We start from the raw sequence: 27432 nt of genomic DNA, 5'->3' as shown, positions 1-27432 counted from the left end.
TAATAAATAAATATATAGATATACATAGATATATATTAGGGTGTGCCATTTTAGAGCAACTTATTTTTTTCAAAGCACTAGCAGCTTCTATACTTGCAAGAAGGTAAAATAAGATGCCTGTTAAAAATAAAGCCCTCAGTATTAATATTAACCGGTGTCTCACCGCGATTTTCTATTTCCGATTCAAATAACATGGAAAACAATTTTAAGTTTGGAATTTTATACCTCGACAATGGCTCGTTGTACGAATAAATTCCGAATATAATTTTATAGGGAACTAAACGCTCTACAAAAAAAGTCTCTTATCATTTTTTGATGAATCCATCAGTTGAAAAGTTATTAGAGCTTGGTTAAATTTATAGTGAATTTCGAGATCCTTTTACTTTTCCGGCAAAACTATGAGACTTATTATCATAAAATGTTGTGAGATTTTATTTGTAGATAATTTTATTCCCAACCAATTATCTCTGACAAAGTTTTTTCAATTTTCGCATAACTTCCTAGTTTTTTATATTTTAATCGCAAGCTTTTAAAAAAATAGTGTTCTGATCGATTTAAGGTCAAAAATTATCTCGTTTTTCCCGGATAACTCAGAGAAAACTGTCTAAATAAATTTCATAGACTATTTGATTTTGTTAAAATTTCGCATATCTTTCGTTATTTTATTTTTAATATTAATTTATCTTTATTTTAATATTTACAAAAGAAACTGCAGAACCATTCGTGAACCAAATTGTTGATGAAAGTAACCAAAACGACTATGCTGAGATTGAAGAATTTGTAACACGTAATGAATTTGAGTCAATTGAAAGCTTACCTGAACATATCCGTTGTGCGAGTCATACCTTAAATCTTGTCATAACTGATATGATTAAATTTATCAAATCTTATAAGCTTCTGAACTCAACTTATACAGAAATGATTCAACGTTGCGAACTGATAAGGAAGTTATTAGCTTCACCTAAGCAAAATGAAAAATTAAAAGATGTTTTGGGTCAAAGTTTAAAGAAACCAGTGATTACGAGGTGAAATTCGTTCTATGATGCCCTTCTGCAAATTTTTGGGGTAAAAGAAAAAATTCTATCGAGTAGCGAAGAATTAGGAATTTCTAATCCACTGAGCGAAGCTAATTTTCGGTGAATATAAATTTTAACTTTACTCACAATATTTTTTGTATTTACTCTAACACAAAAAATGAAAGGAACTAAAAAATTTTAAAATTTTTTGTGATATTTGGAAGGCTGTATCTTTGTGAAAAAAAATCGTATCGAGAATTTGAAAAAAACATTTTAAACCTTGAAATCTCTAGTTCAAAGATCGTCTAATTAAAATTTTTTAAAAGCTACAGTTATCTCGCAATCGTGAGAAATACCGCGAGACAAAAATTTTCGAAATTTTTTTAATTTTTCAAAGGGCCACGGGTAGAAAAAAATTTTTTACAGCTAAACCATTGTATAGGTCAGTTAGAAAATTCATTCTTTAATTTTTTTTTGTATTAACCTCGTTCGGCAATATCGCAGAGATATCAGTTTTCAAACGAAAAACAGTCCTTTCGGCTGTGATCATCGATAACGCAGCTACCATTGATCATCCTGTGAAGTGGAGAGCAGCTTTAGAAACTTTAATGAAATTACTACCAAGACCTTTTTATAACTTTGTATGAAAAAAAATTTTTTTATCCTTAACATCCATTAGAAATATGTTCAAAAAATTACTATTTTAGGTTTTTCAGTAAATCAACCGCTCCTCTGTAAATATCGATGAGAAGACTAATGGTGCCAGGTTTTTTAAAGCTTAATGTACCCCCAATAACCCTGTAAATTTTTGAATTGATACATTTGAACATTTTCCGGGACGATTGATCAAAGTTTTACAAAACAATTTAAGGAACAAGTTTTGTTCCTTTAATTCTGTAATGATCATCAAAACAAAAAAAAAATATTTCTCGACTTCTCTTACATTGTTGCGTTAGCTATTCAGTGAACATAAGGTGAAAAAAACAATTTCTGAAAATTAAAAAAACAGGATAGGAAAAAAATTATCCCGATTAAAAATAATAAAAAGGTCTTGTAGGAATTTTATTGAAGTTTTTAAAGCTGACCTCTTTACTGTGCGATCATTAGTAACTATGATTTCGATAATCACAGCCGAAAGGACTGTTTTTAGTTTGAAAGCTGATATCTCTGCAAAAAATTGTTGAACAAGGTTTATAAAAACGAAAATTAAAGCTGAATGAATTTGTTAACTGACCTATGCAATGATTTAGCTGAATGAAATTTTTTAGGACCTATAGCCCTTCGAAAAATACAAAAAATTTTGAAAATTTTCGTCTCGTGGTGTTTCTCATGATTGCGAGATAACTGTAGCTTTCGAAAAATTTTAATTAGAAGATCTTTGAACTAGAGATTACAAGCTTTAAAATGTTTATATAAAATCCCGATACGATTATTTTTTACGAAGATACGACTTTTCTAAAATAAAAAAAAAATTTCTAAAATTTTTTGTTCTTTTAATTTTTTGTGTTAGTGTTTTTTTCTAATTGTTAATCATTATGCTAATAAGAAAAAACCTATTAGAGGTATCTTCAATATACCTTGTTTCCTATTTATTTCCCTTAATGATACTCCTAATTTTATAATAAATATAAATTTTTCAGGTTTATGGAAGAATATTTACACTGCGATCGATCAATTGCTGTGGCAATTGACATATTGCAGGGTGATGAAAATTCTTCATATGGCTATTTACTTCCTACCTTACTGACAATTAAAAATAAATTACACCACTGCAAGCAATTGAAATTTCAGCATTGCCAAAAACTAATCTTGGGTATAGAGAAAGCTCTGGAAACGCGATTCGCCAATATATTTAATATTGTCGACGAAGGGCGAACATGTGCAGTTGCTGCAGCTACACATCCCAGATTTAAATTACATTGGTTGAAGTCATTAAGCTCTGATGCTCAATCAAATGTCATGGTAGCTTTAAACGAAGTTTTAACAGCCAAGCAGCAAGAAAATTTTACCGAAGAACAGCCGATGGAAATCGCCGATGACATTTTTGAATTTAGTACGTTTTCTGGAAATACTCAGGAAACAGTTTTGGAAGTTCATACTTTCGGCACATCAGATCCAGAATTAATATACCAACAGTTTTTTGCAGACAAAAATAATGACATTTCATTATTAAATTCGTACCCAGTGATTAAGCAAATTTTCATTAAATTTAATACACCATTGCCATCGTCTGCATCAGTAGAAAGGCTATTTTCTTATACGACGATGTTTAATTTGCTCAAATTTAATCGATTGACTGATTCGAATTTCAAACGTAGAGTAGTAATGAAATGTAACGCTTCTATTTCTAAGCAAGACAAAAAATAACATTAAATATTAATGACTAAGTAAACCTTTGATATTGTATAATAATGTCAAGTAATGCAGTGAGCAGTTTTGTTGAAATTACGTTATTTAACTTCGAAACCGGATCAGATAAATAAATGTAATTTCGTGTTCTGTTTGTCCAATTAGTAGGTTATAGTGTTTAAGTCGTGATTAGATATTAAACGTTTCATTAATATTATTGATTGCTCCAAATGAAAAAGACAATGTTTATGAGATGTTGAGTTCAATAAGCTACAATAATTGTTTGATTTATATCAATATATCAGTAATTGTTACTAATAGATAATAGTTTCTGTTTATGATAGGAATAAATTAATTTTCAAATATTTTTTTTTTTTTATTGTTTTAAGTATTGAAATATTTAACTTATAAATTAAAAATACTGAGTAATTTTTTTTTCACTCATTTCTCATTTCCAACAAAAATTATTGGTATGTTATTTTTAGTTTTCAATTATATTCTATAAATATTACTAATTTCTGCAGAAACTCAGTAATATTTTTTAACTAATTAATAAGTTTTGTGGAAAAATTAGCAATATTTTTCTGTAAATTATTAATTTTTCGAAAAATTGGGTATATTATTTACTAACTAGTGATTTTCCAAAATATTTGGCAATATTTTCTGGCTTATTACTAATTCGAAATAAAAACTAGCACTATTTTTTGGCTACTTACTTATTTCTGAAGAAATTAGTAATGTATTTCTGCTAATTATTTAATTTTATGGAAAATTAGTAATATTTTCTGGCTAATTATTAATTTGAAATAAAAATTAGTGATATTTTATAGCGAATTACTTATTTTCGAAAAAATTAGTAATTTTTTTCTACTAATTATTTAATTTTATGGAAAATTAGTAATAATTTCTGGCTAATTATAAATTTAAATAATAAATTAGTAATATTTTTTGGCTAATTACTTATATCCGAAAAAATTAGTAATTTTTTTCTACTAATTATTTAATTTTATGGAAAATTAGTGATAATTTTTGGCTAATTACGAATTTAAAAAAAAAACTTGTAATATTTTTTTGCTAATTTTTTAATTTGATGAAAAATTAGTAATGATTTCTGGCTAATTACTTATTTTTACGGAAAATTAGTAATATTTTCTGGCTAATTACTAATTGTTGAAAAAAATTATTCATATTTAATTGTTATTTTTTAATTCTTAAAAAATTAGGTAATGGAATTAGAAAATTTTTTTTTGCCGATCACTGGAAAACAAAATATCAAGCATAAGCCAAGCCTCAAGAATCAAAAAATCAAGCCTGGGCCAAATTTTGGGGAACAAAAAATGTAAGGCTCACCCAATGCTCGATTTAAAACATCAAAAATTAAATTGATAAATATATTTGAAAAAAAATTGATCACACTATCATCGACATTACATTTGAGTGTAATTAAGTAAGTACTAAATTAATGGGATATAACGAATAAAATTATTAGGGCGCTACCGGGGCTCGAACCGAGATCTTTCTGATTAATAGGTCAGGGTGCTATCCGCTGTGCTAAATCTGATGATCACATACTTATGATTTTTTTTACTTGAAGATTATGAAACCCAAAATTCAGAAAAAAAAAACAATTTTTTCATATATTTTTAATGGATTAGGGGACCCCCGTGCGCCAGCTCAATTTTTGAGATATGGAGCTAAAATTTTAGGCAAATTCTCTTTGTTCATTAAACTATATTTCGAGGTATAAGGGAAAAGGGGTTAAATTGGGCCCCTCTGGACAAAGTAGACCCCTTCAAATTTTCAAAACTTCAAAAAACATGGGGGCAAAGTGGGCCTCTCAAAATTTTCTATACGCCAATAAATTCGGACGGATAATAAGCTTATCGAAATTTCTGATATTATGAGGGCTAAAATAGACCACTAAACCTGTTCATTGAATATAATTTATTATGAAAGTTGAAGATAACAAAATTACGTTTTAAAGTTATATCGCAACAGAGTATTAAAAGTACTTTTATATTATTAAAATACAATTTTTTTACAGTTATTGGCAAAAATCACACGTGTAAACAATGAAAAATATCAAGTCCGAAATTTTGGAGGGTCGACTTTGCCCCTAATTTTCGATTTTTCAATTTTTGATGGACGCAGCATAAATAAGTATCAAAGGTCTAAAAAGTAGTAAACGCGTAAAAAAAGTAATGATATTATAATTATTTTCCTAAAGCGGCCCACTCTGCCCCCCTCTACCCTATTTATTAAAGAAGAAAAATTTTTCCTGTCAAGGAATTCAATAATTATATTGGTTAACAGCTTTACGAGCTTTCATACGACTGTTGGTTGTAATTGTTGCCATAGATTTTTTCGGAACCTCCTGTAATTGAATATCAGCTGGTACAGAGGGTACTGAAAAGTTGGTGATACTGGAAAAGCGTATAACAAATAAATAACGATGAGTCTTTCGTCCAGGTATGTAGTAATCTTTTTTGAATAGACTGCTTTTTAGTCGTTTAATTATGAGCAAGATCACGTCAAGTGGACCCCCCATTTTCCACTTGATCATGAAAATTAAGTCTAGGTATTTTTTTCGTATGTAGTCACTATGAAAAATTAATCCCTCAAACGATTTTTCAAAATTTTCATTTTAAAAACATTTTGTTTTTAAATTAAAATTTTGAGTACTTTTAATTAAAAAAGAGATTCCAACCCAACCGTTCAAGATAAACTAATGAAATTTTCAGGATTTATTGTCGAATATCCATATTTTATAAAAATATTAATAGCATAAAATTATTTGGTTATTATTCCATTGTTAATTAACTTTTAAGTAAACAAATGAAAATTTCATTGACTTCTCGGTCAAAAAATGAAGTTTTTTTTCATGGGTTACATGCGTTATTTATTATAGTTTAAGATCCCATAAGAAAATTTTACTGCTCGCGATGAGTTTAAACAATATGAATTTATTGATCACCGCGCGCCGGTCTCTGAGCGTTCTCGATACAGTGCGTGACCGATCGTCTCAGGCTCTATTGCAGCTTTGGTCAGTCATAATTGAAAGTAACATCAAATAATATTATTACTAAACAAATTTAATTTTTTTTTAAACAATATCATGAATAATACAATAAAATAATTTTTGATTATCAAACTGAAACAGGGAAAACTAACTAATAATTAAATTTAATTAAGAATAAATAATAATTTATAAATTATTTGTTCAGTCGCACAATTAAAATTTTATATTTTTTAATTTAAATATTTTTTATTATATTTAAAAATAATTATTTTGTCTGGACTTGAGATTTTAAATTGATTTGTTTAAAATGCATGTTTTAAAATGTACACTTAAATTTCATTTTTTACTTAAGTTTTAAGCTGCTCATTTGTTTATTGCAATCTTAGGCTTAAAAATTTTATTGAGTCGCAGCCAAATAGCGGGATTTTCTCAGTCATTAAAGTATTATATTTTAGAAAATATTCAAATATTTATAGCAATACGGATGGGTAGTCCCGCTCATCCTCTTATAGTCATAAAGTGTACATTTAGACATATTTTTTTCTCACCTCCGGGCGGAAAGCGTCAACTTTCGCCCCGCTGTGCAAAACGAAGTTGCCGCTTTCCGCCTCCGTCGAGGAGAAAAATAGTATACACACCTCGGGAAGTAAAGTAAGAAATGTCTCAGGTCACATGTTGGCCGAGGCGAAGCCGAGGTCAACAAACATGTGACCTGAGGCTTTCTTACTTTACTTCCCGAGGTGTGTAATATACTATTGTAATCTCTTAGCAATATTCTGGGTTTTTTTCTTTTGTTATATTCTGCATATCATTATAAAATTCAATAGACGTACTTATAAGTTTGTTAAACATAGCCATTAACGTACAACCATTCCGTTATCTCAATTACCCTCAGGTATACCGTTGGACCCAATGACGTTAAACCTTGCAGCTGGCCTCTCTCGCTGCCTACACCTTCCCAAAAACTGTCCCTTGTTAATTACTCCTCCTTCTGGTCACCTGACCTACTTGCCATTCGTTGACAACTTTACCTACTTCCTATTTCCCGATTCCCACTACTAAATATTGTAATGACCCACGCCCTGGATCAAGTTATCTCAAAATATTTTAAACTATTGTAAGTTCAGTTACTTTAGGAATATCTCAGCGCACAGCTGCATAAATAAAAATACTTAGTTCACTTAAATCTTGAGTATATTTTTTGGTGCAAAAATTATGACAAGTCTTGCACGTAACAACAATCACTTACGGTAAATCAACCGCGAATCTAAACATTATTATTGTAATGGGTGTTCTTATTACATTAATTGAAATTGTGGTCTCAATGCAATAAGTGTCCCATTCATGTACAAAACTTAAGGTGTTATGCAAACCTGTCTAACTTAATTCAGTATCTCCAGGTGAGGGTAAGCCCCGTACTGGACCACACAGTATTAAATAAAATTTAAGAGAGAGAAAATTTGCTGCAACTTATACTTGTAAAGGGAAATGTTCAGAAATAATTAATAGGTAATTTATAGACGATAAATGAGTCTGGCATTTATTCAAGACGGGTCGTCTCACAAAATTTGATAATGACAGGTGAACAATAACTAAAAATAGATGATGAATTTGACTTTACTTTTATAATATTATAAGTGACTCTATTTTAACAATATTATAATGACTCTATTAACAATATTTCTCAACGACTCTATTACAATTTTACAATCGAGAAAACTCCACTCACTTCAACACTTTTTGCTCCAACAACTGTCCCAAGACCACCACCGATCTCTCTTACAAGACTCCAATAGACTTCGCTGGTCCTCTAGCCTCTCAGAACCCAATCCTCAGTCACTAGGTACCAAGTCCACTTCCAGGACCCAATCCTCCGATAAATCCACAATAACTTATAATAACCAGAATAAGCTTCCACTCACCAGTGGGCTTATAGGCTCTTGGCAATGGGGTATGTATGAATAAATTAAACTGGATGTTGAATGTAGAAATTTTATACACTAATGGAAAAAATTAAAGGATAAAAAAAAAATTCTAAATTTTTAGGCGATTTTCAACAGTCTCTAACTTTGAGAGAAATGGTCGTACAAGAAAAGAAAAAAAAGGAAATTGTAGCTCCAAGTATCTACTTTTTGGATTAGAACTTCAAAATTTTTTAGCGTCAGCAGTTTTTGAGTAATCTTAGAAAAACCAACGACAAAAAAATTTTCAAATTAAAAAAAATTTTTTTTTTTGGTCTCCGGGCGTGGAAAAAATTATTTTTGCTTAACCACTATAAGGATCGGATACCTTCATTATTCAGCTTTAATTTCTTTTTTTATGGACCTTGATACGTCCACTTCTCGCCGAGATATCGGTCTTCAAATGGAAAAGGATCCTTTTGTCTTTGATTATCGATATCTCAGAAACCAATGATCGCACAGAAAGTTGATGGTGGGTTTTAAAAACTTGAATAAATTCTCTTCAACGACTAGCCATTGCTTTTTCGAAAAAAAAATTTTTTCCTATTGTCACATGAATTTAAAAATGCAACAAAAAAAGGGCTTTTTGTGGTTTTTTGGAAAATCAAGCGCTGAAACGAAAATATTGTGGAAATCGATAATGTTGACTGTGCATTTTACAGTTCAATATGTCCACGAAAACCCTGCAGAAAGCCAGATTAATCCAACCAGCCGTTTTTTTGTTTCACGCTATCAAATTTTTAAAAAAATTAAAGGATCACGTTTTTTGCTCTGAAAAGCTCATAATCTTTAACAAGATGAAAACAAACATTTTTTCGGAGCTTTGTCCACAATTTTATTGCAGACAGTGCTTAAATTTCCAAAAAAGAAAAAACTTTTTTTTCGAAAAAAAATTTTCAAAAAAAAAATTTTTTCAAAAAAATTTTTTTTTGGAATAACTTCAGGAAATTTACAAAACCAACACCCAATGATTTTTAGCACGTTTACGTTGCTGCATTCCGTGATTTTACTGATCTCCCAGTCATTAAATTTTTTTGAAAATTTTTTTTTTTTGAAAATTTTGTTTCGAAAAAAAAGTTTTTTCTTTTTTGGAAATTTAAGCACTGTCTGCAATAAAATTGTGGACAAAGCTCAGAAAAAATGTTTGTTTTCATCTTGTGAAAGATTATGAGCTTTTCAGAGCAAAAAACGTGATCCTTTAATTTTTTTTTAAATTTGATCGCGTGAAGCAAAAAAACGGCTGGTTGGATTAATCTGGGTCTTCGCAGGGTTTTTGTGGACATATTGAACTGTAAAATGCACAGTCAACATTATCGATTTCCACAATATTTTCGTTTCAGCGCTTGATTTTCCAAAAAACCACAAAAAGCCCTTTTTTTGTTGCATTTTTAAATTCATGTGACAATAGGAAAAAATTTTTTTTTCGAAAAAGCAATGGCTAGTCGTTGAAGAGAATTTATTCAAGTTTTTAAAATCCACCATTAACTTTCTGTGCGATCATTGGTTTCTGAGATATCGATAATCAAAGACAAAAGGATCCTTTTCCATTTGAAGACCGATATCTCGGCGAGAAGTGGACGTATCAAGGTCCATAAAAAAAGAAATTAAAGCTGAATAATGAAGGTATCCGATCCTTATAGTGGTTAAGCAAAAATAATTTTTTCCACGCCCGGAGACCAAAAAAAAAAATTTTTTTAAATTTGAAAATTTTTTTGTCGTTGGTTTTTCTAAGATTACTCAAAAACTGCTGACGCTAAAAAATTTTGAAGTTCTAATCCAAAAAGTAGATACTTGGAGCTACAATTTCCTTTTTTTTCTTTTCTTGTACGACCATTTCTCTCAAAGTTAGAGCCTGTGGAAAATTGCCTAAAAATTTAGAATTTTTTTTTGATCCTTTAATTTTTTCCATTAGTGTAGTATATATTTGTATATTAGTGCGGGAAGTGCGTCCGTCTCTGATGAACGCCAAAAACCAAGAGACCGTCTCTCGAGAATTGTCGAGCCTCGTACCCCTTACTCGCAGGTTGGTCAACGTCTACAAAACAAAACTGCCCCCAAACTCGACAGCAGTGACTCCAGCGATGAGTAGATTGTTTGTTTATCGGCCGTTGTTGTAGGAGGAGGTCGCTTTCGTTTTGGTGCGAGTCGAATTTGAATTTGAATTTAAAAGATATAAACTTCACCCCGTTACATTATTAAGTAATTATTAACACAGTAATTATTTATTAAATAATTATCAGGATAAAATAATTCATACTTAAACTTAATTATTAATTACAAATAACTTAGAAATTAATATTAACTAATTAATAATAAATTAATTATTTCTTAACAAATAATTAGGGAAAAGGAACTAATAATTAAACTTAATTATCAATTAGTTTTCCCTGTTTCAGTTTGATAATCAAAAATTATTTTATTGTATTATTCATGATATTGTTTAAAAAAAAATTAAATTTGTTTAGTAATAATATTATTTGATGTTACTTTCAATTATGACTGACCAAAGCTGCAATAGAGCCTGAGACGATCGGTCACGCACTGTATCGAGAACGCTCAGAGACCGGCGCGCGGTGATCAATAAATTCATATTGTTTAAACTCATCGCGAGCAGTAAAATTTTCTTATGGGATCTTAAACTATAATAAATAACGCATGTAACCCATGAAAAAAAACTTCATTTTTTGACCGAGAAGTCAATGAAATTTTCATTTGTTTACTTAAAAGTTAATTAACAATGGAATAATAACCAAATAATTTTATGCTATTAATATTTTTATAAAATATGGATATTCGACAATAAATCCTGAAAATTTCGTTAGTTTATCTTGAACGGTTGGGTTGGAATCTCTTTTTTAATTAAAAGTACTCAAAATTTTAATTTAAAAACAAAATGTTTTTAAAATGAAAATTTTGAAAAATCGTTTGAGGGATTAATTTTTCATAGTGACTACATACGAAAAAAATACCTAGACTTAATTTTCATGATCAAGTGGAAAATGGGGGGTCCACTTGACGTGATCTTGCTCAGATGATAATTCAGCAGTAAATAATGATACAGAACTTGACAATGCAAGTAAATATAACAGTATTATCTCTGAAGATAGAAGTGGTACTCTGGAAGGAACACAAATATTTCCTGCTCCATCGAGTACCCCCGCTAAGCCAATAAGCGGTGAAATAAAGTCATATTTGGCTAAAGTAAAGATATAGATATAAGATATAGTATACGTCGACGTTATAATGATTTTTATATTGGTGATTCTGAAATATCTTTTGACGATGATGATAATGAAATCATTATAAAAAATAAAAATTAATCTATGACTCCCGGTTTATTGGAATTATTATTAAAAAAATCAACTGATGATTCAAAAGTTACACAGGATGATAAAAGTAAATATCTCGAAATTATCACGATGACAAATACTCATAGAAAAAATTATAAACCAGATGGTAGTTTATATGAGGACTCGACAATCAAGTACAGTAATCATATTGCCGACTTTCTTGCTATACTTGCAAACTTATCAAGAGGTGAAGGATTACCGGATTTCATGATTGCGAAAAAGAAAAAAGCACGTATGGATTATGTCTATTGGGATGATCCAAATGAACTAGTTGACCGTCTTCGTTTACTCATGGCATCTCAAGCAGCTGGAAATCCAAGTCACACCATGAAATCATATCAATTATCGAAGAGCTACGAGAAGCGGGGATTATTTATTAGCATCTGCTGTGTCAAATTTATGCCATTTACTTGCTGACTGTTGAAGTAAAAAAAGCAAAAATGAGTATAGATATATTTGGACGTTCGCTACCAACTGATGCTGTAATCAGTGGACCACCAGAACCACCTGAATGAGGATTTCAAGTAACTGCAGATGGACAGTATGATGTTGAGAACAAGAGACTGTGCCATGTTGGCAAACCTGCTGAAGATAGCGATGCAGCAACTGTAAAATTTACACGTGATCTTGTAAATCACGAGTTGTCTTTAACGTATGATAGTATAAGGAATGATCAGTCAGAGATCATTTCACACTACACTCTCAAGTGGTAACACTCGACTCAGCTGTGACACATTCAAAAAAAGAAAATCAGGAACTAAAAGTTCCAATAAAACGTATAAAGTCACGAAATGACTTAATCAGTAGAAATACACAGCGAATAAAAGAATTAGAAGCTAGAATTTTTGTTGACAATGGAGGACAAAAAATCAGTAATAGCGTATGAACTGCACAGACAAGTACGCAGAAATTATCAACGTCGTCATGTTGACATACGAGCACTTGATGAAACTTGACAAGCTGATCTAGTTGAAATGATTCTCTATGCAACAGTAAATAAAAGCAACTAATATCTGCTAACTGTCATCGATATTTTTTTAAAGTATGCTTGGGCTGTACCGATTAAAAGTAAAAGTGGCAGTGATGTCACTAGTGCAATGAAATCTATATTTCAACTAGGACGTGTTCCAAAAAATCTGCACGTTGACCGAGGCAAAGAATTTTATAATAAAGAATTTCAAGAACTTATGCAACGTAAAAATATCAACATGTACTCGACATTCAGCAACTTGAAGGCATCCATATGTGAATGATTTAACAGGACACTTGAAAATAAAATGTGGCGTGAATTCTCTGCACGTGGTACCTATAAATGGATTGATATACTAGAAAACTTATTGGATACTTAAAATAATACCAAACACCGGACAATTAAAATGAAACCTGCTGATGTAACTGCTGCTAATGAAAAAGAACTGCTAGAAGAATTATACAAATCTCTTCAAGCTCAACAACAAGCACGAAAAAATAAATTTAAAGTCGGAGACAAAGTTCGAAGTCAGCAAGTACAAACATGTGTTTGAAAAAGGCTACACACCCAACTGGACCACTGAAATTTTTACAATCAAGACAGTGTAGAAAACAAATCCGGCAACGTATAAGCTCGTGGACTATCAGGATAAGCCAATTGAAGGAGGATGTTATGCAGAAGAAATCAGCAAAGTCAAACATCCAGATGTGTATCTCATTGAAAAAGTTGTAAAAAAACGTAGAAATAAATTGTGTTAAGTGGCTCGGATTCGACAGCTGTCACAACAGCTGGATTAATAAATCTGACTTGTAAAACTTATACTGTACAGTTATATCTAATAAATAAATAGAACAAATTATATATAGAAAATTTTTTTACTTAAAAAAACTTTAAAAATTGTATTTTACAGAAATTTATGACAATTTTCTTTTTTTAATAATTAAATTATCACTATCATTATCATTATCATTATTATTATTATTATTATGATTTCTTTTTAGTTAAATGCTCAGGGGGTTATCCCCGGTAGTCCGACTCTACTGAGGGCCTTACCTGAGCGCCAAATCGTCACTGCTGCGATGCTTCATCAACAAGATGATCAGCATGCGCAGCAGGCCAAGTTTCGTTGCCTAAGTAAACGGAGGGACCCGAGAATAACAGCCTTTTGCATCCGCGATGCCAGAAACTCAATATGCGTTGAATAAGTTGGTATTCTAGCCAGTGCAGACACAAATGACTGCTTCATCGCTTCTAGGACGCTAACAATGAGGACGACAAGTTTGACACGGTAGCCTGGGTAAAGTTTGCCAATTTCAAACAGGAGATCCTGATATATCTCGTGTTTGTGCTCTTCTTTGACCGTGATGTTATACTCAGCAGGTGCTGAGAACTCATGTCACGGCTGATACGTTCGACTGGTATCCTTACAAGTTGTTAAAAATCTTTTCTTTTTTGAAAATTTTAAATTTATTGTACACGAGAAAACAATTTTTCTCGAGAACTATGGCGACATAGACAGAAAATAGCAAAGATACAGGCGGTAACACAAGTGCGTTTCCGAGTAGACCTTCAGTTTTTTTTATATATAATAATTAACAGGGTAAAATCAGTAGGATAGATCGCATAAGAGAATATCCGTCCACCTGGTACGTGGGAACTTGAGATCTCTTGCATTTGGACCTTTTTTTTATAACGCCCGACTTACTGACGCCAGTAATCGTACGGGACAAATATACCTGCCAAAGCGTTTACAACGCTTTACAATGAAAAATCGTACAGGTCCAAGTAGAAAAGTACCAATGGAACACACGTACCAAGGTTCTCTTATTCTTTAGATTTCATCACTTTACTTAAAGTTTTAAGTTATGTATCTGTTCTCTTTTAATTATCTAAGCATAGGAGCGGTAATCTTTCTTTAATTTTCTTCTTAAAACTATAGACCACCCAACTCATGTGCACCTGCATGTGATTCTTGGAAATTAGAGAAAGCTGATGGAAACTACCAAAATTTATCGTTTCCTCGGCGGCAGAGTGGCGCCAGGTCATCGGCCTACTTAATAGTCAAAATCTATTTCCCAGGGATCACACGTTTGCATGGGCCTAGAACTTTCGAGTAGGTCCGAGTCTTTTCGTATGGGAAACAAGTTACTATCACTTTTCATAGGTGAAGAACATATAAAATGACCATGGACTTTAGCTCATCAGTTCTTTAGGGAATCAAACTCTGAACCATACCGAACTCCAGACACTTGACGGTGTTCGTGGCTAGAGGATTGATATCTTGATTGAGCATTCGGTTAACGGTAGCATGGCATACGAACCGGACCTTGATCGTCGTAAGCACTCGAATAATCGGTATATCATTTTCTACTAGTCTCAGGAGAATAATTGGCGTGTTATTAAATTCACCGTTCGGTTGACGGTTGCTGGGCATACGAACCGGACCTTGATCGTCGTAAGTCGCGATTTAATATCAATCCGAAGCACCGGTAGCGCTGATTACCTTCATCTTATTTTAATCATTTTAATACTGAATTTTACCACGAAACGTGAAGAATCAAAGAATATTTTACCGCGATAAATGCGAAGATTTTAAATAATATTTTACTGTGAAAAGCGAAGAAATTTGAATAATTATATTTTACCGTGAAAATACGCGAAGATTTTGAAAGAAATTTACATTTTATTTTTCCGCGAAAGCTGCGAAAACTTTAATCAATTTACACTTTATATACGAAGATTTTGAAACGAATAAATAGTTGCAACAAATTATCAATAAATTAAAATCACATTATTCAACCACGAGAACGCGTGTGTAAAAGTGTCCTGTGTTACTGCCGACAGTCTTGACACCTCACCTAAACCTATTTAGGGTAAGTTTTAACCATTAGAATCATTGTTTAGTATTTTATTATTTCACATACGTAAACCTGATTGTAAACCATATGCATGACATTATATTTTACATTGACTATTGTAAATGTTGCTATTTGTTATCCTTTTGAATTTTGAGTATATTTGATCCTAAATAAATAATTACTCATGAACATAATAATTTAAAAAACATTATTTTTGAGATAAATTTACTTTAGCAATAGAATACTAGCTTCTCGAGGCTTTTCGGCAGCCCACCTTCCCTTATCCCTTATTTTCTACCTGTTTAGCCGCTCAGGTAGATAGCCAACAGTAGGGGGTACACTATCTTACGTTTACCGCACGACGTTTGATTGTGAAATTTAAATAAGTCACACTCATAAATTAGAAATCGCTTTGGGTCTTATCAATATTGTCTTCAACAATATTGTGTAGGTGCGTTTTGAATATAAACAGAATAACAGAAAATTCGTACCTACGCCCATCACGGTCTTCAATCGTGACACTCAATGACATAAATGTCACGAGTGGTTTTATCGACGCTCACAATATCATCTTTATTATGGTCGATGTTCCGCGTTGTTGCGAATGGCACGTTCCAATAGATACGGCAACAGTCATTCTCAACAACTTGCGGAATATCTCCTGGCAGATAAGGCAGCACTGGTGTTTTATCGATACCGTGCGGGTGTCTTAGATGGTAATAAAGTACTCGCAGAGCAGCATTGTGACGCTGGATGTATGCATTTCATACCAGCACAGGACATGCTGACAAGAGATGCATAAGCGTCTCAGGACGTTCCTTACATACCCTACACAGTGTGTCGGGTGGCTGCATCTGGAGTATTTTTGCACGGTGTTCGAGGGTATTGATTACACCATCTTGGCAGGCAAAAATATATCCTTCAGTCCCGGACATCAGGCCAGCTGACTTTAGGAAGGAAAACGTCAGCTGGGTGGACAAGCCATAATCACGCACGTGTTTAAAGAACACGCTGTGCATGGACTTGTCCACGTGTGTACTGAGCAGTTTTTGCTGCTCAGCATTCCTGACGACACTCTTAAATTCTTCCTTAGGGAGTTCAATAAGAGGGTTTACTCTTCCGAGACCGAGGGATTTTGCCGCGTACCTTGCTGCCTTATATAAGAATGCTCCCTTATGCCTATTCTTATGACTATGAACAATTTGCATAAGGAAGTCGTCCTCATCTTCTGTGAAATTGACAACTTCGTATGTTAGACCCAAAACCAAACGATCATGCAGACACTCTAAGCTCTGTAGACCTCTCCCTCCGATGTGCCGGGAAAGGTATAATCTGGTGACTGAGGACTTAGGGTGCATGCTCCGATTGATGTTCATGACTTCGCGTGTCTTGATATCGAGATCTCTAAGCTCTTTTCGGGTCCATTTAAGGACACCGAAAGAGTAGAGAAGTACTGGGACAGCAAGCATGTTTGTTGCAGAGACTTTGTTTTTTCCGGAAAGTTCTGATGACCAGATTTTCCGGAGTCTTCGCCCATTCTCGCTGCAGAGAGTCGTTTTGATTTTCGAGACGTCCTGCATAGGACTCCCGTCAATCCCTAGATATTTTACGACTCTCCGGCGTCAAGATGGTCAATGACGCTCCCACCTACTAACTCGATATCTTTGCGCAAATCAGAGCACTTACCCTGCACCATTAACGATCGCGCACTTGTCCAATCCAAAAGCCATGCCGACATCCCGTGTATACTCCCCTACAATGTTCAAGGCTGTCTGAAGGTGTTCCTCATCAGGAGCATATACCTTCAGATCATCCATGTAGAGTAAGTAGGTGATCGAATATTTCCGATCAGTTGGTGGGATGTTATTATTATTATTATTCAAGTATCCCCAAGGTAGAGTGTCAGTACTATTGGCGAGTAGCTGACGTTTTTCATCCTCTCAGCTCAATGGAATTTTTTTTTGCACAATAGTTTTGACCTTATGCTTCTTACTTTCAATTAAATGTTGTTCTTTAGTCAAATTAATATGTTCATCCAGACATCGTTTGTAATCATCGAACGTGATGGTTCATAGAGTCAAACCCTTGACCCCCTTTGCCCGCTTCTTTGCTTCATCACATTCCAACATTTTATGTGGATATAATTTAGCCCTGAGTCCAGTGAAATGTGTCATAATTTTTCCATTATTCTCGTTTTTCATTAGACCCAGGACTTTATTATTAGCTAGAGGCATGTTGTATTGATTGTTGGATGGGTAGTCAGAAGTATCAAATATCGTGATATCACGTTTGATGATTTCAAAGATTTCTGGAACAATAAAATAATAAATTAAAGTGTCAGTATCTGTATACCTCAATTTACAATTTTCATTTTTGAAGTTTTTCTTAACATAATTACAATGAAAGTCATAGAAATAAATTTTAGACAAATCTAATACACTGAGAAAAAAAAATACTGTTTTCCATACAAGAATTTCTGGGTTCAGGAAATCCGTTCAAAATATTTATTTTATTATTATTAATTATCAATTCCTTGAGAAAAGAGCATCAAATTTATTTTTGTGATTATATGAATTTGACATTATATTATGAGTAAACAAAAGAATAGCTTTACTTGAATTAAATAAAAATCATTTCCTTCAATTCTACGAATTCTTGAGACAAAATTATATATTCTTGAAAATTATCAAGAATATATGTTTTTGTCTCAAGTAAATTTTCTTGATAAAAGTATTTTTTTTTTCAGTGTATACAAAAGCCTAGATAAATTGGCTTATCAAAATATGCGTTGAGCTTTTTCAATTCAATTATTGCCATATCTTCATCGTAAATGGTAAGTCTATGAAAATTTGGTTTACTTATGTAATCTTCAACACCGTATCTACCATCCCACCTAGTTACCAAATGAATTTCTTTGTGCTTTCTCACATTCTCCATAGTCTTACCAAATACGGCATTATTCATCAACTTATAAAAGTTTTTTTCAAATTCATTTTTCGCCAGTTTTCTACACTGTATTTTTCTCAATGTATTTTTTCAGCCATGCTGACTGCTCGAATTTTGATACTCGATGGATTTTAATTAATTTCATACCTAAATCAAAGCATTGTTGCAAATTTTTATAATGAATTATATAATTACATTTAGTAAACATTGTAGTTGACAATTTTAAATACTTAGATCCTGGTGGTATAAAGTGCTCAGGACACAGAGGTAGATCCTTATGGAGTTCATATAACTCCTCAGGATACTCCAAGTCTACCTCTAAGATATAACCTACACTATCGTTATCATTCAAAAATTTATTTACATTATTTATATCTTCTACCCATTCAAATGTACCTTTAAGTAACGGCATGCTCATTGCAGCCCCGTACAAATTATCAATATTAAAATACATTAAGTATGATTCAGATTTGCTTTAATCATAGTTCTCACCCATGTACCGATTGTTGGCAGCAGCATATCGATTTGTACACTGTGATACCCCACCTCTGATGCCTTTTTCTATAAAAAGTATCATTTCGGGATCAGTAAGTAATTGTAGCTCCACACCAGTGGATTTCAATATTGCATCAAAAGATAAACCAGGTGCTGTATAATAATGTGACGGATCTAGGCTATACGTTTTAAAACAACTTTTCCTAAAATTTTTAATAACATCTGCTAGGAGAAGTACATCAGTCTTGAAGTATAGATCTGAATACTGTCCTAGTGTCTTAATATTAAATTTATCCCAAACTACTTGAGCAAATGAATAATTCTCATCAAACACAGAATTATTTGTTAATTTTGAGAAAAATGAGTTCTGATCAGGCAGCTGCTTGTCATTAAGCTTATCAGCACTGGAGATATATTCATAAGGAAATACTCCCTTGCGTGTTACTAATTCGAACTTTTTAGCATCAGGATAATGCTGTTTAGTGATTTGTTTTTCATCATCACTGAGGAGAGAAGCTAGTTTATCAAGGCTTGATGCCATCAATCTGAAGGAATCAATAAATCGTAAAGTTACAGAGATATTTTCAATTGATTTTGTAACTGAAATACATTTTTCTTTATTAATTGAAAACAATATTATATCGCCTTTAATAGTTGTAGCTAGAGATTTAATTATAAAGTGAGAATCGTAACTTGATAAGTTGTGAAAGACTACTGGAAGGACATGAGATTTCGGAAAGTTGAGAATACAATTAATGTGAGCCGGGCCACTGTAGTTACCCATAAAATGGCAGTGGTCATAACATTTCTCTTTAGGTGAAGTTATATCTTTCTCACAAATATAATAAGCAGTTGCCTGATCATGACACTCTTGTTGTTGTTTAGTAAGTGGTTTCATTGCGATGGGATTTTTTAGTATTTCTTCTAATTCAATAGCTAATTTTTCTAATTTCAAAACAAACCAACCAATACAATGTGGTGAATGATTCAATTCAAACTTAGATAAATTACTATTGTAGCTACAATGTTAATAAAACGCTACACTGTGTGGAACATGTTTTTCATCATCTCCCTCGGGTTCAAGTGTACATTCTAAATCTGCATAGACAACAAACGGTACAGAATCTTAATTGCGATAATTTTTAAACTTTAACTTAAATTCCTCAACCTTCTTTAATAATTTTTCATATACATGTTGAGTATACCAGTCTCCCATCGAAGTTTAAGGCGAAATTTCTCTACTTTTGGTAAGGATAGATTTTTTTTCTTGAACTGTACCATCACTTTTAGAATTTTGAAATAAACAAAATAATTCAACATTCACTTTTACGCCAGCAACATCTTGCATCATTTCTTCAATTTTTTCAATGACAATACCTTGTGCGTCATTGAGAAATGCACGTAAATCCGTGTGTTCTTGATTAATTACGCACTCAGTCTTGATGTTGTTAGTGAATGCACTTTAAAGATCTTGCCACTTTGTAAGGTGACGATTATTTAAATCACCACCAGTAACTTTCCCAGAAAAATTAGAAAATTGATCGGCATACCAACACAACTGCACAATCTGAGCTTGAACACTTCGTCGCACTTGAACACTTATATTCGAATCCAACAAGATTGTATTGAAATAATTGATTGTATCAACACACACTTGGTGGCATTTCTGACAATTTTCTTTACTGATACTATCCGCTCTTGAATCATTAAATGATTCAACCACGGAATTAACCGAAATTTTGAAGGCTTTTTATTGAATCAGCCATTGTGCGTGTGCGTGTGTGTGTGTGAGTCTTATTAGGAACTGTCTTTTACACCGCACTCAAAGTATTTAATTAAAACTAAAAAAGTGTCTTTACACTGCACTTAAAGTGTTTAATTAAAAAAAGTGTCTTTGCACTGCACTTAAAGTGTTTAATCAAAATTAAAAAAGTGTCTTTGCCCCACACTAAAAGTGTTTAATTAAAATGAAAAAAGTGTCTTTGAACTGCAATAAAAGTGTTTAATTAAAACTTATTTAAGTCACCGAAAGTTTGTAGCTTAAATAATTTTTTAATGCATGAAAAAAATTTATCGGATAGAAAAAATTTATTTATAGCAAAAAAAAAAATCCCAAGGAATTTTCACAATATATTCCACAATGAACTTCACAGAGTATTTGATGTTGTAGAGATTCGTACTTCTTTTTCGTAAAGTATGCGCTCACGCACCTCTTTTTATAGGCAGAAGATGACTCATCAACTGCGCAGTAGAAGTTCTGAAGCAACCTGTGACGTCATAAATGACGCAGAAAAAAATAGATGTCGCTCAAAAAGTACCAACATTATCAAACAAAACGTTGTGAAATCCCCTATAATAACGCCTCAACATAACCTAAAACGCTAGATGGCGTAACGAATGGTATTATGTTGTCTACTGCGCAGTTTGAAAATCAAACAAAGAAAACAGGTTTATTCCTGCACGCGAATGAGTAATCAGTTTAAAAATAGATCTTCTGGAACTTTCTACTACGCAGTTTTTAAAACTTAACAAAGAAACAAGTTTATTCCTGCGTGTGAATGAGTCATCGGTTTAAAAATAGATCTTCTGGAACTTTCTACTATACAGTTTTCAAAACTTAACCAATGAAATTAAAATATTATTAATTTAAAAAATAGTGTGGTGGGGGGATAATAACAAATAGCTGTGCTGGATTTTTTAATTATTCAGTGATTCATTGTCTGTTGTCGAGATACGAGCTATCAAAATAGAAATCATAATAGATGTGCAAGGGTTTAAAGGCTCAAATAATCAATTTATTGTAAAAGAACTTGCCTCAATTACAGCCCAGCATAAAATTGATGGTGTTGAAGAAATGTCATGTACGATATTCAAACCACCTTGCGATTGGACATTATTATCAAATCAGTGTCAACGCTTAAATACTTAGGTAACATATAATCATCATGGAATCATCTGGGATGCTGGAAAAACATCATATTTAAAGCTAAAAGGAACAATTGAACATGTGACTTAAAATTACAAATATATTTGTGTAAAAGGTTTTGAAAAAAAATTATGGATCCAAAAATTAATTGGTAGTCACAAAATTGTAATTGATTTAGGTGATTTCAAAATTCTCGCGTTGAAAAATATAAAACTATTAAACAATAATTTTTGTAAATATAATTGTAAATTGAATAACAATTACTTGTGTGCTCTGGAAAATGTTATACTTTTAAAAAATTGGTTTTTAAGTGATTAATAAAACTGAACTGAATGTAATTATACTTTTTCTATCCCCCTTTTTTCTTACAGTTAGTATTTTTAAAGATATTAAGTAAGTGTTTACATTTTTTTAGCCCAGAACATAGTTTAATGATTTAACCTGATAATTAAGTATTATTTTAATCGAGTTATCAAATAATTTAAATGCATACTGGTAGTCAAGACTGATGATAAGTTGACATTCACCTACTAAAACAACTTGTTCTCACATTTTGATGACAACAAGTTGATAGATTAAATTCATCACCACCACTAACGATCAGATGTATTGATTTTAAATTTCCCGGGTTGAAAAAAAAAAATAATTACTTGCTTGCTTTTTTTTTTGGAAAATGTAAAAATTAGTATTTTAAAATAATAAATAGAATTGAACTTAATGTAATTCAACCTTTTTTCATACAATTATTATTTTTAAAGGTATCAAGTGGTTGCTTACATTTTTATACCCTAGAAAATAGTTTAACCTTATAATTAATTATTTTAATTAAACTATCGAACTATCGAATAATTTAAATACATTCTGATAGTCAGAATTGATGATCAGTTGTCTTCAACCTAATGCCCCACCATGCTGAATGTAATAAGATGATGACAATTTTAACGTCAACTTGTACTCAACAATCGAGTTGCTGTTATTATAATGATACCAACTTGCTGACCACCAGAGTATATATACTTTTTAAGACAAACAGTAAGTATATTTTTATGGATTTGATTTCACCACCGCTAACGATTATTACTTTTATGATTCACCATTTAAAAACAGGTATTTATAATTTATATTTAAATTGATTTTCAATGAATATCGATGGATTTCAAACAGCTAAGATGTTTGGTCGTAAATCAATGATTTACAATATTGGTTAAATTTTGTTTTCATGGGTGGCGGTATTCTATCTGTTTAAATTTACGCGCGCAACTCGTTACCGCGCAAAATTTAAAAAAAAAATAAATCTATTCATTTTTAATTAATCTATAAATATATATATATATATATATATATATATATATATATATATATATATATATGTCGAATTACCAGTTGAGGTATTATTGAGACTCGGGTCTACGTTGTTATCTTTGCCACTCATCTTAATTATTAAACAAATTAACGAACACACACAGGTAATTACTACTCACAAATATCGTATACACTAAACAATAAGATTACAAGCAATAATATCAGTATCGGACAGCTACACAATATCAAAGTATCCAAGAAAATATTAAAGATTACAAAAATATCAAATATTACACGATATTAAATACACAAATTATTACAAGCGATTAGTTCACTAGAGAATAACAACTATTGACAATATTCTAGTTACTGTTGTAAAATGTGCGCGGCGGTAAAATTACAATCGAAACGAATACACGAGCGGTCGGATAGCAATGTCGTCCGTTCCTTTGCTCAATTAGAACTAACTCTCTGTACCCAATATTCTTGAGTCCCCGAATCGACCAAAACTATATCTCAGGTAATTTTTACAAACTCGTACACTTACTTCCATATGTTTGAAAACCCATTATACCGAAAATATTGCTATCTCTCGATCGTGTTGGATGCCCGGACGGGCTCCTTTGACTTAAGTATACCATCATAAACGTAAATATGAAAACTAACAAAATCTTAAGCGGATTAAATTGTAAAATATTTTTACTGTCTAAAAGTTTTTATTGTCTAAAAAAGAACTCAATATAGTTGGGACTTTCCTAAGTCTCAAGAAAAACCCAAGTTTATTTTATCTCCGACATATATATATATATATATATATATATATATATATATATATTAGACTGATTCAAAAAAATCGACTAATTTTTTTTTTCTTCATTATATTGAAAATATTATTGGAAATGAAAAAAAAAATACCGTGAAAGTTTGAGCTCTTAATATTAATATTAACAACTGTCGCATCGCTATTTTCAATTTCCCGTTTAAATAACATGGGAAAATTTATTTTTTAAGGTTTGGAATTTTGTAGCTCACGGAAATTTGACGCTCTACAAAAAAGGTCTCTTATAATTTTTCGATACTTTTATTTCTTCAAAAGTAATTTGAAGTTATAGTTAGATTGACGATAAATTTTTAAATTTTTTAAAATTTTTGACGCAACCATCAACATTATCCGAAAATTTTAAAGGACATTTTTTATAGAGCATTTTATTTCCTACAACTTATCTCGGATAATATTTCCGATATTTCTCATAGGTCGTAAGTTATGCTTAATTAACTAAAAATTTTCTTAAATAATCTAAATTTTGTTGCTTAAAATTAATTATATTAAATTTTCAGTTAATTGTGAATAACTTACGACTTATAAAAAATATCGAAAATTTTCTCTGAGATAAGTTGTAGGAATTGAAATGCTCTACAAAAAATGGCCTTAAAAATTTTCGGATAAAGTTGATGATTGCGTTAAAAATTTAAAAAAATTTAAAAATTTATCGTCAATCTAACTTTAACTTCGAATTACTTTTGAAGAAATGAAAATATCGAAAAATTATAAGAGACCTTTGTAGAGCGTCAAATTGTCCATAAGAATATGTCTTGAACACTTAAAAGTATTGGTCCAACCGTGAGCTACAAAATTCCAAACCTAAAAAAAAATTTTTCCCATGTTATTGAAACGGGAAATAGAAAATTGCAATGCGGCAGTTGTTAATATTAATATTAAGAGCTCAAACTTTCACAGTATTTTTTTTTCGTCATTTCCAACAATATTTTCGATATAATGAAGAAAAAAAAAATTAGTCGATTTATTTGAATCAGTCTAATATAAATATATATATATATATATATATATATTAGGGTGTGCAAAAAAAATCGATAGATTTTTTTTTGACTCTCCCACGAAAAATTTGTTTATCAGCCCTAAAAAAAAAATTTAGGTAAAATTTCAGCCCTTAATTTCAATTTTAAGAGGTCCATTACCGATCTCAATGTTTTCCCATTTAAATAACATGGGAAAACTATTTTTTTATATTATTTATGGCTGCAAACTGTGAAGATTTTTTTTTTTTTTAAATTATTGATCAGTGAACCTTCTTAAGCAATAAATTGTCTACAAATAAGTCCAAAGAATCAAATCTGTGCACTCAATATTTCGTCTATTAATGACGTTAGAATATGCGAATTTCACGAAAATTCGTTATTTTTACATCTGGAAACTAAACTGTTGGTTGTAGAAAAAAAAGTTAAATAATAATTTTGGAGTACATTTGATTCTCTACAAAATTGTCGTTATGACTTCTTCTGTATGATGAACAGTTCAATAGTTACGAACTCTTGAAGTCTCATTATTTGAATAATTAACTTATAACAATTAAAGAATTGAGTATAGAGACAACAGTTATTTGAAAATTCGGTAAAAAATCCCATACACTACGAATATACGCGGAAATTTCATGTTCCACAGCTCGATAAATTTGAGCTCCAAAAGTCTTAATTATAGATTTATTTAAATTATCAGTTTAACCTATTATCTGTTGAGAATAATTTGAATCAAGATTCTTTAGCGCTATTTTAAATATATAAAAAAACTCGTAAAAAGTCCGTCATATCATTAATAGTTGATTGTTTATTTACTTTTTCTTTTCCTTGATTACAAAAATCTAAACAAATAAATTTTTTTTGTTTTAATTAAAAAAATCGGTCTATCGGTTAACCCTGCGGGCCAGCCCCAAAACTTCCCGCTGTTTTCGAGCTCGTTGAGCTCGAAAACATTATTGTGGTTACATTTTCAAAATACTTTCAAAATACTTTTGTATGCCATTGCTTTCTAAAAAAACATTTTTTAGCATTTTTCCTCCAACGATATCTCTCGAACAAATTGACCGATTGAGATGGTTGAGGCGGGAATCGACGCTGTTTTTTGAATTCTAGTGCTGATTAGATTTTAAAATCGAATGATTCAATTTTTCTGTATATATCTGGAAAAAAACGTTTTTTACTATTTTTTTAATCAACGATATCTCGTAAACGAATTGACCGATTAAGACGGTTTAGGTGGCAATCGACGTGTCTTATTGAGGTCTTGGGCTGATGAAATTTTGGGAATAATTGGTTTTGTCGTTTCGACGATATTTGCAAAAAACCGTTTCCTACTGTTTCTTTCGTCGACGATATCTTTTGAACGGATTATCTTATTGAGACGTTCTTGGTAGCAATCGAAAGCTTTGATCGAGTTCTAGAGCTGATTAGATTTTGGAATTGATCGATCCAACAGTTTCCACAACATCCAAAAAAAACGAAAAAAAAAATTTTTTTTTTCGTATTTCTTAAATATCTCAGAGTTTATTTGACTAAATGGTCTAAAATTTTTTTGAAAATCTAAGTTCAGATATGAGAGGTTTACATCCACACACACACACACACACACACACACACACACACATACACACACACACACACACACACACACACACACACACATACATACATACATACATACAGACATCGCTCTGAAAATGTCAGAAGAGCATCCTAGCACCCTCAAATGTCAACATATGATAAAAACCCGGTTTTTGAAAATCGGGGTGAAACCAATAACTTCCCGAATTTTTTGAAAATCGTCGATTTTCTCAGCGGGAAGTTAAAAATCTGTCTATCGGTTGACCCTGCGGGCCAGCCCTAAAACTTCCTGCTGTTTTCGAGCTCCTTGAATTTTTTTTCAGTTTATTTCAAATTTTTAGAAATGGCTCGATCGATCAATTCCAAAATCTAATCAGCACTAGAATTCAAAAAACAGCGTCGATTCCCGCCTCAACCATCTCAATCGGTCAATTTGTTCGAGAGATATCGTTGGAGGAAAAATGCTAAAAAATGTTTTTTTAGAAAACAATGGCATACAAAAGTATTTTCGAGCTCGAAGAGCTCGAAAATGTAACCACAATAATGTTTTCGAGCTCAACGAGCTCGAAAACGGCGGGAAGTTTTGGGGCTGGCCCGCAGGGTTAACCGATAGACCGATTTTTTTAATTAAAACAAAAAAAATTTATTTGTTTAGATTTTTGTAATCAAGGAAAAAAAAAAGTAAATAAACAATCAACTATTAATGATATGACGGACTTTTTACGAGTTTTTTTATATATTTAAAATAGCGCTAAAGAATCTTGATTCAAATTATTCTCAACAGATAATAGGTTAAACTGATAATTTAAATAAATCTATAATTAAGACTTTTGGAGCTCAAATT

The sequence above is a fragment of the Microplitis mediator genome, chromosome 11 (assembly GCF_029852145.1).
Source record: "Microplitis mediator isolate UGA2020A chromosome 11, iyMicMedi2.1, whole genome shotgun sequence".
Classification (NCBI taxonomy): domain Eukaryota; kingdom Metazoa; phylum Arthropoda; class Insecta; order Hymenoptera; family Braconidae; genus Microplitis; species Microplitis mediator.
This window is presented reverse-complemented; position numbering follows the sequence as displayed.